A 19329-nucleotide genomic window follows, 5' to 3' on the forward strand; every position below is an offset into this window, starting at 1 on the left:
TGTTGTAGGGCAGTGTTGTAGGGCAGTGTTGTAGGGCAGTGTTGTAGGGCAGTGTTGTAGGGCAGTGTTGTAGGGTAGTGTTGTAGGGTAGTGTTGTAGGGCAGTGTTGTAGGGCAGTTTTGTAGGGGTTGTAGGGCAGTGTTGTAGGGCAGTGTTGTAGGGCAGTGTTGTAGGGCAGTGTTGTAGGGCAGTGTTGTAGGGCAGTGTTGTAGGGTAGTGTTGTAGGGCAGTGTTGTAGGGCAGTTTTGTAGGGCAGTGTTGTAGGGCAGTGTTGTAGGGTAGTGTTGTAGGGCAGTGTTGTAGGGCAGTGTTGTAGGGTAGTGTTGTAGGGCAGTGTTGTAGGGTAGTGTTGTAGGGCAGTGTTGTAGGGTAGTGTTGTAGGGCAGTGTTGTAGGGTAGTGTTGTAGGGCAGTGTTGTAGGGCAGTGTTGTAGGGTAGTGTTGTAGGGCAGTGTTGTAGGGTAGTGTTGTAGGGCAGTTTTGTAGGGCAGTGTTGTAGGGCAGTGTTGTAGGGCAGTTTTGTAGGGCAGTTTTGTAGGGCAGTGTTGTAGGGTAGTGTTGTAGGGCAGTGTTGTAGGGTAGTGTTGTAGGGCAGTTTTGTAGGGCAGTGTTGTATGGCAGTGTTGTAGGGCAGTTTTGTAGGGCAGTGTTGTAGGGCAGTGTTGTAGGGCAGTTTTGTAGGGCAGTTTTGTAGGGCAGTTTTGTAGGGCAGCCACTGACCTAAAGAAAATGAAGAAGGGAAAGTCAATAGAACTGGTGTCTTCTTTCAAATGCTTTTTAAAAAGCATCTTTCCTCCCAGTATTATCATTAAAAGTGTATGTTTTTGTATAACAGCAACGTGTGACTGAATAATATCAACACGTTTAATTAAGCTTTTTGCTGACATTTGCAAAATATTTTGTAACATTTCCCATTAATAAAGCATTTGTAATAATACTAATACAAAAACGTAGTTATAACTGTTAGTAGAATGTCCTATTACTACCAGAGCAAATGTATATTAGTAGACAAAGTATAAAAGCAACCATTCTGTCAAGTAGGCTTATCAATATCAATTAGAACCGTATCACGCCCTTACATCGAGAGTGGCCATTCTATCCAAAGGGGGGTGCGCATCTCTCACTCTGAATAGAATGAAAACAAAATTATATGACTGAAGAAATTAGTTTGAAGAAAAAGGCTCTGGGTTGTTAAAAGTTAGCCTACCTACAATTAAATTGTAACAAACATGTACTTAATTTGAGATTTAAAACACCCTCAACCGATTCGTAGGTTCAAAACTCCCCCTTTAACAGCTGTAGTGGGATCTCCGCACAACATCACAGCGCCTGCAAAGCCAGCCAGGCAGATAGCCACTTGGTAGGAGAGAGACACGTACCGGACTGTGGATACTCTATGGGCTACTGTGCATAGGCCAACGCGCTCTGCTTCAGCCTTCGTATGAAACTAACTTTCTCCAGCAACATAAATGCACCAATAAAGAAAGGTAAGGTTTGTAAAAAAAATAAATACAAATAAAATGGTAGTGAGACAGCAATTGAATGAACTTAGTTTTCTGGAAAGTTTGACTGCTAGGCAATTTGATCATATTTGAGTAACCATATTTCCATTTCGTAGAAGATGCTTATGTCAAATAATTATTGACTGAACAAGCAACTTCATATAATTGGTGTTATCAGAATGACAAACACGGTAGAATCTTTGTTATTTGACTCTAGGACGTCTCGTGTTGCGTCAATGTACTGTCCCTTCGATAGATTTTTCAGATCAATTCTGTTATTGGATTTTCGGTTGATGTCAGTATGTGCATCCCGAATCGATTTTAGGCTACCTATGCGCGCAAGATGTTGGCCGGATAGACAAAAGGCAAGAGGTTGGAATCATACCACTAGAGTAAGACTGTCTGATCATTCTGCGGACTGCTTTAGGGCATTAGATACAGTATCATGCACATCTTTACGACGCAGCCCTTGACATAATTGTCCTTTTCTTGTCTGTTCCAGGCCATATAACATTGACGTTGCTCCAAACTTTGCAACTTTGCTCATAATTTTGGTTAATTATTGCCACTCGTCGATAGAGTGCAGAGTTGAGCAGCAGTTGTCCTTGGGTTTACAGTAGTCTCTGGGTTTACAGTAGTCTCTGGGTTTACAGTAGTCTCTGGGTTTACAGTAGTATCTGGGTTTACAGTAGTCTCTGGGTTTATAGACTACAGTAGTCTCTGGGTTTACAGTAGTCTCTGGGTTTAGAGACTACAGTAGTCTCTTGGCTTACAGTAGTCTCTGGGTTTACAGTAGTCTCTGGGTTTAGAGACTACAGTAGTCTCTGGGTTTACAGTAGTCTCTGGGTTAAGAGACTACAGTAGTCTCTGGGTTTACAGTATTTGTGTTGATACTGTATGTCTAAAATGTTTCATGCACCAGTAGACAACAAGATAATTTATCAAGATGTTTGAAAATAGCACTGTGATGTATTTCTTAGTCACCTCATGGCTTTAATATCACACTTGATGGCTGGTTCATGATGTTTCATGAATACAGCTATAATGTGTCTAAAGTTATCTCATTCTCTGTAAATGCTCATCTGTAATGTAATCTGCGATGATGTATCATGTATATCTCTCAATGAGTGGTACTGTATTCTTTGGGGCAAAGATCTGGTTTGTGGCACTCTGTCTCTGTCTCTGTCTCTGTCTCTGTCTCTGTCTCTGTCTCTCTCTCTCTCTCTCTCTCTCTCTCTCTCTCTCTTAATTAAATTATATTTGCTTTATTGGCATGACGTAACAATGTACATACTGCCAAAGCTTACTTTGGAGATTTACAATATTAACATAATTAATAATAATAATCAATATTGTCAACGGAACAACAGTAACAACAATAACCAGACATTGACCAATACCAATAATCATAGAGGACATGTGCAGGTTGATTGGTCTGTCAGACACTGTCCCTCATCTTATGGCAGGCAGCAATGTAGTGCGCTGCCAACACAGCTCTCTGCTCCTCTGTTTAATCTGTTCTAAACAGACCTATTGAGGATTCAATGATTCAATAGCTTCCCTCAATTCATCTTCCTCAGCGCAAGTCCAGTTCACGTTAACAGATCTGTTCCCAAAAGCTGTAATGACTGCCTTACCCTGTCCTGCCTGGCTACAGAAGTGGAACATGAGCTTCAGTGATAAGGGCTAGAAAAGGTCAGGGGGTAGAGAAGAACTTGTGTCCATTGTGAGTTGGTGCACCTTCACAGACAAGAGCAGTACAGCAGTCAACTACAAGACCTGAGGAGAGAGACGGATTATATTCCATTCTAAACAACTCTGGTAGCATGTCTGTGTACAACATGATCGGAGCTGAGAGAGGAACGTGGAGAGAGGAGAGAGATGCTTGTTACTGCATGTTAAAACTATTGGCTGGTGGAGTATGCTACAACAGAGATTTAATGGCTTGGACCTGCGGGGCTCAGCTCTGGTCTGTCTGTCGCTCTGTCTGGCTGGCTGGCTGGCTGCCTGCATGTCTCTGTCTGTCTGTCTGTCTGTCTGTCTGTCTGCCGGCCTGTCTGTCTGTCGGCCTGTCTGTCGGCCTGTCTGTCGGCCTGTCTGTCGGCCTGTCTGTCTGTCTGTCTGCCTGCCTGTCTGTCTGTCTGTCTGTCTGTCTGTCTGTCTGTCTGTCTGTCTGTCTGTCGGCCTGTCTGTCTGTCTGTCGGCCTGTCTGTCTGTCGACCTGTCTGTCTGTCGGCCTGTCTGTCTGTCGGCCTGTCTGTCTGTCGGCCTGTCTGTCTGTCGGCCTGCCTGCCTGTCTGTCTGCCTGTCTGTCTGCCTGTCTGTCTGTCTGTCGGCCTGTCTGTCTGTCTGTCTGTCTGTCGGCCTGTCTGTCTGTCTGTCTGTCTGTCTGTCTGTCTGTCTGTCTGTCTGTCTGTCTGTCTGTCTGTCTGCCTGTGTATTCTTAGGTCTCAGGAGCAGTGTTTCTCTGCTCAATCGCTTCAGCTTTTGTCCCAACAACACAGAAACAAAAGTACTACTCCCCAGGCTGCTCAGAAGAGCACCTCTGATGTATCTGAGTACGGCTTGGTGCCATGACTTGTCCATGTGTTTAGTTCCATCTGCGCGTTTCTCATCGGAGAACACAAAGAATGCTCCCCCGTACCCCGTCAACACACGCTCGCTCACTTGCTGGTATACACACACACACACACACACACACACACACACACACACACACACACACACACACACACACACACACACACCTCTCAGTGATCTGCTGTAACAGACTAACTGTGACTCCATTGCATTTGGGATTGTGATTCTTGCTCTGTAGGTCTCTGGTGTTTGATGGGAAACGGTCAAATCTAGAGGACAGTTTCCCTTTCCACTACATTAATAATACAGTAAGACTGTTGAATGATTCATTGATAAAATCCCCCATCCCCACAAAACTCAACCTCTGTGACCGCTTTCACTTCCCCATTTAATTCCTAGTAATTTCTCATCTCCTGTTTAGGTTTAACAGGTTGGATTAAATGTGTATTTAATGTGTATGTACGTATATATACAGTAGGATGTTAATTTGAGCCAGTTTACTACAGCAGGAACAAGACATGTAGATTATTAAGGGACAGTTTTATATGGGTTGAAACATTTCTAGTAAGAGAAAATCAAGTCGAAAATTTCAAAGTGGAAATGACAAACTTCAGAAGCCTTTTTTAAACCTCATGTACAATAAAGGTTGAACATGTTCTGCATTGCAGGAAAGTTCTCCTGCAACAGGGTGATCAAATGAAGATCCTACATCTGTAGGGCAACCACCTGGCCCAGACCAACAACGCTGCTCTCTCTCAGCATCAGGTCTACAGAATACAGCCTTTACTATGCGGCTGGTGGAAGCAGCCATTAAATCATTTTAGTGCCAGACAGACCGCCACAGGCTGACTCTCAAATGGCACCCTATTCCCTTTGTAGTGCACTACTTTAGACACAGGTCTCTGGTCAAAAGTAGTGCACTGTATAGGGAGTAGGTTAGCCAGAGACCACAGCTCCCCTCTCTCTCCACTGCTGTTTTACTGGGATGGCGGGAGGGGGGAGGGTTAGGGGAGGTGGGAGGGTCACCTGGCCAGGGGGCTATGGTGGTCACCCTGCACAGACCATGTCATTCACTAAGGGGGCTCAGGTGTGTGTGTGTGTGTGTGTGTGTGTGTGTGTGTTACCAGAGTAACAAAATAAACGCTGACACTCCCAAGAGGGGGGTCAAAGGCAGCACAGCCACGCTTGTTGAAGTCAGGTTATCCCAATGTTTGAAGTAAAAGTCAAAGACAATATTTCGGTGTGCGAGGCCCCTGGCTCACAGTGGAGTGCTATGTTGTCGGACAAGGGCTCCATTGATGCCTCTGGAGAGGAAAGTGAGGGGAGGTTTCCCAGGGGAGGTCCCTGGACTGTTGTATCTGAAGGGGTCTAGGAAGCTCTGCTGGCCAAACCAACCGTACTGTGATGGCTCAGATATTTTTGTACATTCCAGTACAGTTCCATCAACTATGGTAAATGGGTAAGTCTAGCACAGACTTACCCATCGCTGTCAACCCTGACTAGCCTTGACTCCTGTACCCTGACCTAGCCTTGACTCCTGTACCCTGACCTAGCCTTGACTCCTGTACCCTGACCTAGCCTTGACTCCTGTACCCTGACTAGCCTTGACTCCTGTACCCTGACCTAGCCTTGACTCCTGTACCCTGACCTAGCCTTGACTCCAGTACCCTGACCTAGCCTTGACTCCTGTACTCTGACCTAGCCTTGACTCCTGTACCCTGATCTAGCCTTGACTCCTGTACCCTGACCTAGCCTTGACTCCAGTACCCTGACCTAGCCTTGACTCCAGTACCCTGACCTAGCCTTGACTCCTGTACCCTGACCTAGCCTTGACTCCAGTACCCTGACCTAGCCTTGACTCCAGTACCCTGACCTAGCCTTGACTCCTGTACCCTGACCTAGCCTTGACTCCTGTACCCTGACTAGCCTTGACTCCAGTACCCTGACCTAGCCTTGACTCCAGTACCCTGACCTAGCCTTGACTCCAGTACCCTGACTAGCCTTGACTCCAGTACCCTGACCTAGCCTTGACTCCAGTACCCTGACCTAGCCTTGACTCCTGTACCCTGACCTAGCCTTGACTCCAGTACTCTGACCTAGCCTTGACTCCTGTACCCTGACCTAGCCTTGACTCCTGTACCCTGACCTAGCCTTGACTCTAGTACTTTGACCTAGCCTTGACTCCTGTACTCTGACCTAGCCTTGACTCCAGTACCCTGACCTAGCCTTGACTCCAGTACCCTGACCTAGCCTTGACTCCTGTACCCTGACCTAGCCTTGACTCCAGTACTCTGACCTAGCCTTGACTCCTGTACCCTGACCTAGCCTTGACTCCTGTACCCTGACCTAGCCTTGACTCCAGTACTCTGACCTAGCCTTGACTCCTGTACCCTGACCTAGCCTTGACTCCTGTACCCTGACCTAGCCTTGACTCCAGTACCCTGACCTAGCCCTGACTCCAGTACTCTGATCTAGCCTTGACTCCAGTATCCTGACCTAGCCTTGACTCCAGTACCCTGACCTAGCCTTGACTCCAGTACCCTGACCTAGCCTTGACTCCTGTACCCTGACCTAGCCTTGACTCCTGTACCCTGACCTAGCCTTGACTCCAGTACCCTGACCTAGCCTTGACTCCTGTACCCTGACCTAGCCTTGACTCCTGTACCCTGACCTAGCCTTGACTCCTGTACCCTGACCTAGCCTTGACTCCTGTACCCTGACCTAGCCTTGACTCCTGTACCCTGACCTAGCCTTGACTCCTGTAACTTGACCTAGCCTTGACTCCAGTACCCTGACCTAGCCTTGACTCCAGTACCCTGACTAGCCTTGACTCCTGTACCCTGACCTAGCCTTGACTCCTGTACCCTGACCTAGCCTTGACTCCAGTACCCTGACCTAGCCTTGACTCCAGTACCCTGACTAGCCTTGACTCCAGTACCCTGACTAGCCTTGACTCCAGTACCCTGACTAGCCTTGACTCCAGTACCCTGACCTAGCCGTGACTCCTGTACCCTGACCTAGCCGTGACTCCAGTACCCTGACCTAGCCGTGACTCCAGTACCCTGACCTAGCCGTGACTCCAGTACCCTGACCTAGCCTTGACTCCTGTACTCTGACCTAGCCTTGACTCCTGTACCCTGACCTAGCCTTGACTCCTGTACCCTGACCTAGCCTTGACTCCAGTACCCTGACCTAGCCTTGACTCCAGTACCCTGACCTAGCCTTGACTCCAGTACCCTGACCGAGCCTTGACTCCTGTACCCTGACCTAGCCTTGACTCCTGTACCCTGACCTAGCCTTGACTCCAGTACCCTGACCTAGCCTTGACTCCTGTACCCTGACCTAGCCTTGACTCCAGTACTCTGACCTAGCCTTGACTCCTGTACCCTGACCTAGCCTTGACTCCTGTACCCTGACCTAGCCTTGACTCCAGTACCCTGACCTAGCCTTGACTCCTGTACTCTGACCTAGCCTTGACTCCTGTACCCTGACCTAGCCTTGACTCCTGTACCCTGACCTAGCCTTGACTCCAGTACCCTGACCTAGCCTTGACTCCAGTACCCTGACCTAGCCTTGACTCCAGTACCCTGACCTAGCCTTGACTCCTGTACTCTGACCTAGCCTTGACTCCAGTACCCTGACCGAGCCTTGACTCCTGTACCCTGACCTAGCCTTGACTCCTGTACCCTGACCTAGCCTTGACTCCAGTACCCTGACCTAGCCTTGACTCCTGTACCCTGACCTAGCCTTGACTCCTGTACTCTGACCTAGCCTTGACTCCTGTACCCTGACCTAGCCTTGACTCCTGTACCCTGACCTAGCCTTGACTCCAGTACCCTGACCTAGCCTTGACTCCTGTACCCTGACCTAGCCTTGACTCCTGTACCCTGACCTAGCCTTGACTCCTGTACCCTGACCTAGCCTTGACTCCAGTACCCTGACCTAGCCTTGACTCCAGTACCCTGACCTAGCCTTGACTCCAGTACCCTGACCTAGCCTTGACTCCTGTACTCTGACCTAGCCTTGACTCCAGTACCCTGACCTAGCCTTGACTCCTGTACTCTGACCTAGCCTTGACTCCTGTACTCTGACCTAGCCTTGACTCCTGTACCCTGACCTAGCCTTGACTCCTGTACCCTGACCTAGCCTTGACTCCTGTACTCTGACCTAGCCTTGACTCCTGTACCCTGACCTAGCCTTGACTCCTGTACTCTGACCTAGCCTTGACTCCAGTACCCTGACCTAGCCTTGACTCCAGTACCCTGACCTAGCCTTGACTCCAGTACCCTGACCTAGCCTTGACTCCTGTGATACTGTATGCATCCTGACCATCTACTCTCATTCTCTGTCTCTGGTGTGAGAGTGAGAGTGCGAGTGTGAGTCAGAGTGAGAGAGAGAGTCATAGAGCCCATTGCCCTTTATGGTTGTGAGGTATGGGGTCCGCTCACCAACCAAGACTTCACAAAATGGGACAAACACCAAATTGAGACTCTGCATGCAGAATTCTGCAAGAAAATCCTCAGTGTACAACGTAGAACACCAAATAATGCATGCAGAGCAGAATTGAGCCGATACCCACTAATTACAAAATCCAGAAAAGAGCTGTTAAATTCTACAACCACCTAAAAGGAAGCGATTCCCAAACCTTCCATAACAAAGCCATCACCTACAGAGAGATGAACCTGGAGAAGAGTCCCCTAAGCAAGCTGGTCCTGGGGCTTTGTTCACAAACACAAACGCACCCCACAGAGCCCCAGGACAACAGCACAATTAGACCCAATCAAATCATGAGAAAACAGAAAGATAATTACTTGACACATTGGAAAGAATTAACAAAAAAACAGAGCAAACTAGAATGCTAATTGGCTTTAAACAGAGAGTACACAGCGGCAGAATACCTGACCACTGTGACTGACCCAAACTTAAGGAAAGCTTTGACTATGTACAGACTCAGTGAGCATAGCCTTGCTATTGAGAAAGGCCGCCGTAGGCAGACATGGCTCTCAAGAGAAGACAGGCTATGTGCTCACTGCCCACAAAATGAGGTGGAAACTGAGCTGCACTTCCTAACCTCCTGCCCAATGTATGGAATAAGCTGTAGTTTCCAAGTAATGGTAACGAAGCCATATAAGGCATTATGAAGGGTCATGCATGCTTATAACAACTAATGAAGCGTTATACCACCATGTTGGCTTTAAGTGAAGTCTTACTGAGGTAGGATTATATCTGTCAAAAAGTCTTACTGAAGTAATAAACATTATCTGACTACTCTATTTTCTCCCCCATTTCCACTTCCATTTGTCTGCAAAAGTTGTCATCCTAAGTGTCTGGCTGTCTGGCTGTGCTACAAATTCTATCTCTCAACCTGAGGTGATGACAACAGCGCTGTGAAATCACTTTTCACTGTGACTCTGGGGTTGGGCTGAAAGTTTAGCAAAAGCAAAAGGCCCCCTCAGTCTCTTGGGGTTGGGGTAGTCTACCGAGCCAAGCTAAGAAAGATGAACGAGCCGCCTCCCGCGTCTTTCAAGGTTAGAGGTTCAATCGCTGGAGACTATTTGTCTCTGCTCTGCTGGACATACGGGCCAAGTGGAGGGTTTTTCAGCTGACGTGATTTATGGTCACCGTGAATTGCTATAATATGTGTTTGAGCAGCGGGTCGTTCTTGTGTTTTCCTGTTAGATTGGCGTTTAATTCCTTGGTTGGGAGACTCTTGAAGTACAATGACACATCATAGGGGTTTGTGTCTCAAACGTGTTGTTGTGTTGTTGTCACTGTCCTGCCCTTTGAGACTTCCTGTTAGCCACTTCGAAGCAGGGCTCTGGATGTGCTCTGTCACAGGTGAAATATTCAACCTTTTACAACTGACACTTTGGCATAATGATAAATTGTCATTTCAAAAAGGTAAACTAATCTTTCTCAAAGTTAATCAGATGTGGTATTGTCTTTGTGACGCACTCACCCCTTCATTTACACATTAATGAGACGTATTCCTGCTCCCTGGAGCGATGGCGTTGATTTCCGGCCCAAATTAAATGTCCACCTTTAGGTAATGGCTTTACAAATTAATTAATCAGGGAAATCAATTTGGAAGTGAGAAAAAATCAGGGAAATAAAACATAAACAATCATGTCTTCAACCAGAATATTTTTGGTGATCTTCTCCTTTTGTCTCCTTTTTCTCTCTCTCTCTCTCTCTCTCCCTGTCTGGCTTTCTCTCTCTCTCTCTCTCCCTCCCTGTCTGGCTTTCTCTCTCTCTCTCCCTCCCTGTCTGGCTTTCTCTCTCTCCCTCCCTCCCTGTCTGGCTTTCTCTCTCTCTCTCTCTCCCTCCCTGTCTGGCTTTCTCTCTCTCCCTCCCTCCCTGTCTGGCTTTCTCTCTCTCTCTCTCTCTCTCCCTCCCTGTCTGGCTTTCTCTCTCTCTCTCTCTCTCCCTCCCTGTCTGGCTTTCTCTCTCTCCCTCCCTCCCTCCCTGTCTGGCTTTCTCTCTCTCTCTCTCTCCCTCCCTGTCTGGCTTTCTCTCTCTCTCTCTCTCCCTCCCTGTCTGGCTTTCTCTCTCTCTCTCTCTCCCTCCCTGTCTGGCTTTCTCTCTCTCTCTCTCTCCCTCCCTGTCTGGCTTTCTCTCTCTCTCTCTCTCCCTCCCTGTCTGGCTTTCTCTCTCTCTCTCTCTCCCTCCCTCCCTGTCTGGCTTTCTCTCTCTCTCTCTCTCCCTCCCTCCTCTCCCTGTCTGGCTTTCTCTCTCTCTCTCTCTCCCTCCCTCCCTCCCTGTCTGGCTTTCTCTCTCTCTCTCTCTCCCTCTCTCCCTCCCTGTCTGGCTTTCTCTCTCTCTCTCTCTCTCTCTCCCTCCCTGTCTGGCTTTCTCTCTCTCTCTCTCTCTCTCTCTCTCCCTCCCTGTCTGGCTTTCTCTCTCTCTCTCCCTCCCTCCCTGTCTGGCTTTCTCTCTCTCTCTCTCCCTCCCTGTCTGGCTTTCTCTCTCTCTCTCTCTCCCTCCCTGTCTGGCTTTCTCTCTCTCTCTCTCTCCCTCCCTGTCTGGCTTTCTCTCTCTCTCTCTCTCTCCCTCCCTGTCTGGCTTTCTCTCTCTCTCTCTCTCTCCCTCCCTCCCTGTCTGGCTTTCTCTCTCTCTCTCTCCCTCCCTCCCTGTCTGGCTTTCTCTCTCTCTCTCTCCCTCCCTCCCTGTCTGGCTTTCTCTCTCTCTCTCTCTCTCCCTCCCTGTCTGGCTGGCTTTCTCTCTCTCCTCTCCCTCCCTCCCTGGCTTTCTCTCTCTCTCTCTCTCCCTCCCTGTCTGGCTTTCTCTCTCTCTCTCTCTCCCTCCCTGTCTGGCTTTCTCTCTCTCTCTCTCTCTCTCCCTCCCTGTCTGGCTTTCTCTCTCTCTCTCTCCCTCCCTGTCTGGCTTTCTCTCTCTCTCTCTCTCTCCCTGTCTGGCTTTCTCTCTCTCTCTCTCTCCCTCCCTGTCTGGCTTTCTCTCTCTCTGTGTGTTTAGTTGAAACAGCTGATGGATAGTAGGTAGTTCATCTTGTGAACAGATCATCTGTTTTTTTTCACCTTCCCTCTGATGTTTGACAGAAGAGAAAATCTTTATCTCCATAACTCTTGTCACTCTCTCCATGTTCAGTCTCTCTCTGTCTCTCTCTGTCTCTGAAGGTTATGCTGTTGATAGACACACACACCAGACCTCCAGACCAAGCTCCCAAACCACCAGAGGACTAGACACACACATACACAAAAACAAGCACACACACACGCAAGCGGACACATGCACACACACGCTCGTACACACATACCTTAATTACGAACACAAACACACACGTAAATTGTGTTTCATCTTCAACTTTATATAAAAGTTTCAACAGAACATTCTGCGTTGTTTTCATTGTTGCCTCCGTCGTATTCTCCTCTCTTGCTAGTTTGAAGTTTCCTGACCTTCAACCTCATGGTGTTTCACTCAGAGGGAATCCATACATCATAAGAATGGCTGCAGATGCTATGCCCATCAGACATGTGACAAAATGGGGTGGCAGGTAGCCTAGTGGTTAGAGCATTGGACTAGTAACGAAAGGTTGCAAGACCGAATCCCCGAGCTGACAAGGTAACAAAAAGGCAGTTAACCCCCTGTTCCTAGGCCAGTTAGCCCCCTGTTCCTAGGCCAGTTAACCCCCTGTTCCTAGACCAGTTAACCCACTGTTCCTAGGCCAGTTAACCCCCTGTTCCTAGGCCAGTTAACCCACTGTTCCTAGGCCAGTTAACCCCCTGTTCCTAGGCCAGTTAACCCACTGTTCCTAGGCCGTCTTCGAATTCAAGAATTTGTTCTTAACTGACTTGCCTAGTTAAATAATGTTTTAAAAAAACACACAAAAAACAGTCCTGTAAAAGTTTTAAAAAGTGGACAACCACTTCCAACAACAGACACAAATGTCCCAGTGGTTAGAAAACACAAGACTTTTCTTAGTTGCACACAGATTGACCCTATTTATTAATGTAGTCTAATGGTTCTCTTTATGTTTCCCTAACTAGACATACTGAATTAGAATGAGATAAATCATTTACAACCTCAAGGCTAATATTTACAGTAATAGCGTTATGTTCCCTTATTCCCTGACTACACCACTTGTGTCGTGTGCGCGAGCGTTGCAAAATAAATGTAGGACTCCATGTTATTCAATTATTGCACCCACACTGCTCACGCGCGTCAACGAGCGTCTGCGTTGCCAAGGGTTAAAATAGAAGTCATTCCTATTTCTGACGCAGATCGGGCTGCTAGTCCTGCCTCTCCCATCTCCTCATTGGTTTATAGAAGCAGGTACCCACGTGCCATCTCCTCATTGGTTATACCCACATGGGTGATTGAAAGACGAACTGTTGCCGGTTGTCGTGGTAATACTATGAAAGTTTAGATGCCAATCACCATATAAGTTAAACGATGAAAAAGCCTGGAAGGAGGAGAGATGACTAGAAACGATTCTATTGATCGTTTTTATGTATGGATTAATTGTCGGAGTAGAGGACCTTGTGCATTTCAGGTAAAATAACAACCTAATGTTTATATCCCAGGACAGATTAGCTAGCAAGTGCAAGCTAAATTGCCATAAGTGTTTAATGCTTTTCGACCTGTTGTCACGCCCTGACCTTAGAGCAATGTCTCTATTTTGGTTTGGTCAGGGTGTGATTTGGGTGAGCATTATATGTTCCTTTTTCTATGTTTTTGTATTTCTTCGTTTTGGCCGGGTTTGGTTCTCAATCAGGTACAGCTGTCTGTCGTTGTCTCTGATTGGGAACCATACTTAGGTAGCTTTTCCCACAGGGTTTTTGTGGGTAGTTAATTTGTGGTTTGTGTTTTGCACCTTTCAGGACTGTTTTGGTTATTCCCTTTGTTATTTTGTTATCGTGTTCAGTTTTAATAAAGAAAGCATGAACACTTAACACGCTGCGCTTTGGTCCGATGATTCCTCTTCTTCAGACGACGAATACCGTTACACCTGTCCCCAAGTTAATGTAATTGGTTCAGAGTTTGTTTTGATATTTTAACCTGCATGTCGTGATCACGTTTGGTGTCGGGGGACAAAATACATGTATGCACGATGGCGCACACGCGCAGCCGGTTTGTGTTACGTGATAGGATTTTCAATGTTAACTGACCTCAATCAGGTCCTCCTTGGGGTCAGAGGTTAAAGGAGGTTTAAACACTGTAAATCCTCACACACACGCTCACACACACACACAGACAAACACACGCGTGCACACGCAGGCACACACACACACACACAGGCACACACACACACACACAGGCACACACACAGGCACACACACACACACACACACACACACACAGGCACACACACACGCACACACACACACACACAGGCACACACACACGCACACACACACACAGGCACACACACACACACAGGCACACACACAGGCACACACACACACACAGGCACACACACACACACAGGCACACACACACACACAGGCACACACACACACACACAGGCACACACACACAGGCACACACACACACACAGGCACACACACACACACAGGCACACACACACACACAGGCACACACACACACAGGCACACACACACACAGGCACACACACACACAGGCACACACACACACAGGCACACACACACACGCACACACACACACACAGGCACACACACACACACAGGCACACACACACACAGGCACACACACACACAGGCACACACACACACAGGCACACACACACACAGGCACACACACACACACAGGCACACACACACACAGGCAAACGGACACACACACACACACACACACACACACACACACACACACAGGCAAACGGACACACACACACACACACACACACACACACAGGCAAACACACTCACACACACACACACACTTGGTCACACATGAGTGCACCAGCAAATCTTTAGCCATCAGACTGCCCCCTACTGTGAAGCCTGCAGTCCCCTACCAGAGGAGACTGGAAGGGGGCTAGCTAGGGGGCTGGGAGGTTCCCTTAACATAGGAGACTGGAGGGGAGCTAGGTGGGGGACTGGGAGGTTCCCTTAACAGAGGAGACTGGAGGGGGGCTAGGTGGGGGACTGGGAGGTTCCCTTAACAGAGGAGACTGGAGGGGAGCTAGGTGGGGGACTGGGAGGTTCCCTTAACAGAGGAGACTGGAGGGGGGCTAGGTGGGGGACTTGGAGGTTCCCTTAACAGAGGAGACTGGAGGGGGGCTAGGTGGGGGACTGGGAGGTTCCCTTAACAGAGGAGACTGGAGGGGGCTAGGTGGGGGACTGGGAGGTTCCCTTAACAGAGGAGACTGGAGGGGGACTGGGAGGTTCCCTTAACAGAGGAGACTGGAGGGGGACTGGGAGGTTCCCTTAACAGAGGAGACTGGAGGGGGGCTAGGTGGGGGACTTGGAGGTTCCCTTAACAGAGGAGACTGGAGGGGGGCTAGGTGGGGGACTGGGAGGTCCCTTAACAGAGGAGACTGGAGGGGGGCTAGGTGGAGGACTGAGAGGTTCCCTTAACAGAGGAGACTGGAGGGGGGCTGGGAGGGGGACTGGGAGGTTCCCTTAACATAGGAGACTGGAGGGGGACTAGGTGGGGGACTGGGAGGTTCCCTTAACAGAGGAGACTGGAGGGAGCTAGGAAAAACAATACTGATCATCCAGATGTCCCTGGCCTGTAGCTCAGACATATAGGGAACTGTTGTAATCTGATGTAATCCTCTTCTCACCAGACATATAGGGAACTGTTGTAATCTGATGTAATCCTCTTCTCACCAGACATATAGGGAACTGTTGTAATCTGATGTAATCCTCTTCTCACCAGACATATAGGGAACTGTTGTAATCTGATGTAATCCTCTTCTCACCAGACATATAGGGAACTGTTGTAATCTGATGTAATCCTCTTCTCACCAGACATATAGGAAACTGTTGTAATCTGATGTAATCCTCTTCTCACCAGACATATAGGGAACTGTTGTAATCTGATGTAAACATATAGGGAACTGTTGTAATCTGATGTAACCCTCTTCTCACCAGACACTCATGCAGGACTACTTGTATTGTGTTGTTACAGCGAGAAAAACTGCCCTATATCAGATTTTTGGATTTATTTTTGATTTAAACTTTATTTAACTAGGCATATGAGATTGTTACCAGATTGACTTGGTTGAAAACGCTGATCTGATGTGGCTGGATATTTGTTTTATCCTGGACATTGGCTGATGTTTTCATATCTGGCTATTTGCCCAGAACGTTATATAGATAATGTCTGAACAGTGTTAATTGGGGATCTGGATCAGTTGCTATTCTCTATCACCATCCTGCTGTGTAGATAATGAGTGGCTTAGTCATGTACACACACACACACACACACACACACACACACACACACACACACACACACACACACACTCGCTTGCTACTTGCTACTTTGGTTTATTATCCCCCTCAACAGAATACCCTGCAGCGCATGCTAATTGAGCTTACTGTAATTAACACTAGCCCAAAGCTCCTGGTACTCCTGCTCATTTAATTAGTTTTTCACAATGTGTTCATTTAGAAATGAGAAAACACAGGCCTCAATCTTCAAACTCGACCTTAACCATTTTCCCATCTTCCTTGAACTCTGAACAGTTTCTGAGAAAATCCAGAGAGAGTATGGAGCAGTCAAACACACACACACACACACACACACACACACACACACACACACACACACACACACACACACCACGTTCCACCAGGCTACTTGGTCACTTGCTTGTTGGCTCATTGTGTGTGTCACACCCAGATCTGTTTCACCGGTCCTTGTGATTGTCTCCACCGCCTCCAGGTGTCACTTATTTTCCCCAGTGTATTTATCCCAGTGTTTCCTGTCTCTCTGTGCCAGTGTATTTATCCCAGTGTTTCCTGTCTCTCTGTGCCAGTGTATTTATCCCAGTGTTTCCTGTCTCTCTGTACCAGTGTATTTATCCCAGTGTTTCCTGTCTCTCTGTGCCAGTGTATTTATCCCAGTGTTTCCTGTCTCTCTGTGCCAGTGTATTTATCCCAGTGTTTCCTGTCTCTCTGTTCCAGTGTATTTATCCCAGTGTTTCCTGTCTCTCTGTTCCAGTGTATTTATCCCAGTGTTTCCTGTCTCTCTGTGCCAGTGTATTTATCCCAGTGTTTCCTGTCTCTCTGTGCCAGTGTATTTATCCCAGTGTTTCCTGTCTCTCTGTACCAGTGTATTTATCCCAGTGTTTCCTGTCTCTCTGTGCCAGTGTATTTATCCCAGTGTTTCCTGTCTCTCTGTGCCAGTGTATTTATCCCAGTGTTTCCTGTCTCTCTGTGCCAGTGTATTTATCCCAGTGTTTCCTGTCTCTCTGTGCCAGTGTATTTATCCCAGTGTTTCCTGTCTCTCTGTGCCAGTGTATTTATCCCAGTGTTTCCTGTCTCTCTGTGCCAGTGTATTTATCCCAGTGTTTCCTGTCTCTCTGTACCAGTGTATTTATCCCAGCGTTTCCTGTCTCTCTGTGCCAGTGTATTTATCCCAGTGTTTCCTGTCTCTCTGTACCAGTGTATTTATCCCAGTGTTTCCTGTCTCTCTGTACCAGTGTATTTATCCCAGTGTTTCCTGTCTCTCTGTGCCAGTGTATTTATCCCAGTGTTTCCTGTCTCTCTGTTCCAGTGTATTTATCCCAGTGTTTCCTGTCTCTCTGTGCCAGTGTATTTATCCCAGTGTTTCCTGTCTCTCTGTGCCAGTGTATTTATCCCAGTGTTTCCTGTCTCTCTGTGCCAGTGTATTTATCCCAGTGTTTCCTGTCTCTCTGTACCAGTGTATTTATCCCAGTGTTTCCTGTCTCTCTGTGCCAGTGTATTTATCCCAGTGTTTCCTGTCTCTCTGTTCCAGTGTATTTATCCCAGTGTTTCCTGTCTCTCTGTACCAGTGTATTTATCCCAGTGTTTCCTGTCTCTCTGTGCCAGTGTATTTATCCCAGTGTTTCCTGTCTCTCTGTGCCAGTGTATTTATCCCAGTGTTTCCTGTCTCTCTGTTCCAGTGTATTTATCCCAGTGTTTCCTGTCTCTCTGTGCCAGTGTATTTATCCCAGTGTTTCCTGTCTCTCTGTTCCAGTGTATTTATCCCAGTGTTTCCTGTCTCTCTGTGCCAGTGTATTTATCCCAGTGTTTCCTGTCTCTCTGTTCCAGTGTATTTATCCCAGTGTTTCCTGTCTCTCTGTGCCAGTGTATTTATCCCAGTGTTTCCTGTCTCTCTGTGCCAGTGTATTTATCCCAGTGTTTCCTGTCTCTCTGTGCCAGTGTATTTATCCCAGCGTTTCCTGTCTCTCTGTGCCAGTGTATTTATCCCAGTGTTTCCTGTCTCTCTGTGCCAGTGTATTTATCCCAGTGTTTCCTGTCTCTCTGTGCCAGTGTATTTATCCTAGTGTTTCCTGTCTCTCTGTGCCAGTGTATTTATCCCAGTGTTTCCTGTCTCTCTGTGCCAGTGTATTTATCCCAGTGTTTCCTGTCTCTCTGTGCCAGTGTATTTATCCCAGTGTTTCCTGTCTCTCTGTTCCAGTGTATTTATCCCAGTGTTTCCTGTCTCTCTGTGCCAGTGTATTTATCCCAGTGTTTCCTGTCTCTCTGTGCCAGTGTATTTATCCCAGTGTTTCCTGTCTCTCTGTACCAGTGTATTTATCCCAGTGTTTCCTGTCTCTCTGTGCCAGTGTATTTATCCCAGTGTTTCCTGTCTCTCTGTGCCAGTGTATTTATCCCAGTGTTTCCTGTCTCTCTGTGCCAGTGTATTTATCCCAGTGTTTCCTGTCTCTCTGTGCCAGTGTATTTATCCCAGTGTTTCCTGTCTCTCTGTGCCAGTGTATTTATCCCAGTGTTTCCTGTCTCTCTGTGCCAGTGTATTTATCCCAGTGTTTCCTGTCTCTCTGTACCAGTGTATTTATCCCAGCGTTTCCTGTCTCTCTGTGCCAGTGTATTTATCCCAGTGTTTCCTGTCTCTCTGTGCCAGTGTATTTATCCCAGTGTTTCCTGTCTCTCTGTACCAGTGTATTTATCCCAGTGTTTCCTGTCTCTCTGTGCCAGTGTATTTATCCCAGTGTTTCCTGTCTCTCTGTTCCAGTGTATTTATCCCAGTGTTTCCTGTCTCTCTGTGCCAGTGTATTTATCCCAGTGTTTCCTGTCTCTCTGTGCCAGTGTATTTATCCCAGTGTTTCCTGTCTCTCTGTGCCAGTGTATTTATCCCAGTGTTTCCTGTCTCTCTGTACCAGTGTATTTATCCCAGTGTTTCCTGTCTCTCTGTGCCAGTGTATTTATCCCAGTGTTTCCTGTCTCTCTGTTCCAGTGTATTTATCCCAGTGTTTCCTGTCTCTCTGTGCCAGTGTATTTATCCCAGTGTTTCCTGTCTCTCTGTGCCAGTGTATTTATCCCAGTGTTTCCTGTCTCTCTGTGCCAGTGTATTTATCCCAGTGTTTCCTGTCTCTCTGTTCCAGTGTATTTATCCCAGTGTTTCCTGTCTCTCTGTGCCAGTGTATTTATCCCAGTGTTTCCTGTCTCTCTGTTCCAGTGTATTTATCCCAGTGTTTCCTGTCTCTCTGTGCCAGTGTATTTATCCCAGTGTTTCCTGTCTCTCTGTTCCAGTGTATTTATCCCAGTGTTTCCTGTCTCTCTGTGCCAGTGTATTTATCCCAGTGTTTCCTGTCTCTCTGTGCCAGTGTATTTATCCCAGTGTTTCCTGTCTCTCTGTGCCAGTGTATTTAT

At 47.5% G+C, this 19329-nt stretch overlaps 1 protein-coding gene across 1 annotated transcript in view; it reads left to right on the forward strand.

Annotated features, from left to right (window-relative positions):
- Positions 1-1368: 1368 nt before the first annotated feature.
- The window catches only part of LOC135531223 (semaphorin-5B-like), a 120046-nt gene continuing 102085 nt past the window's right edge, over positions 1369-19329 (forward strand). The window contains exon 1 of the mRNA XM_064959345.1: positions 1369-1486. The gene's annotated coding sequence lies outside the window, so the exon portion shown is untranslated. The remainder of the gene's footprint in view (positions 1487-19329) is intronic.

This window comes from Oncorhynchus masou, unplaced genomic scaffold (genome assembly GCF_036934945.1).
Source record: "Oncorhynchus masou masou isolate Uvic2021 unplaced genomic scaffold, UVic_Omas_1.1 unplaced_scaffold_1559, whole genome shotgun sequence".
NCBI classification, from domain to species: Eukaryota; Metazoa; Chordata; class Actinopteri; order Salmoniformes; family Salmonidae; genus Oncorhynchus; species Oncorhynchus masou.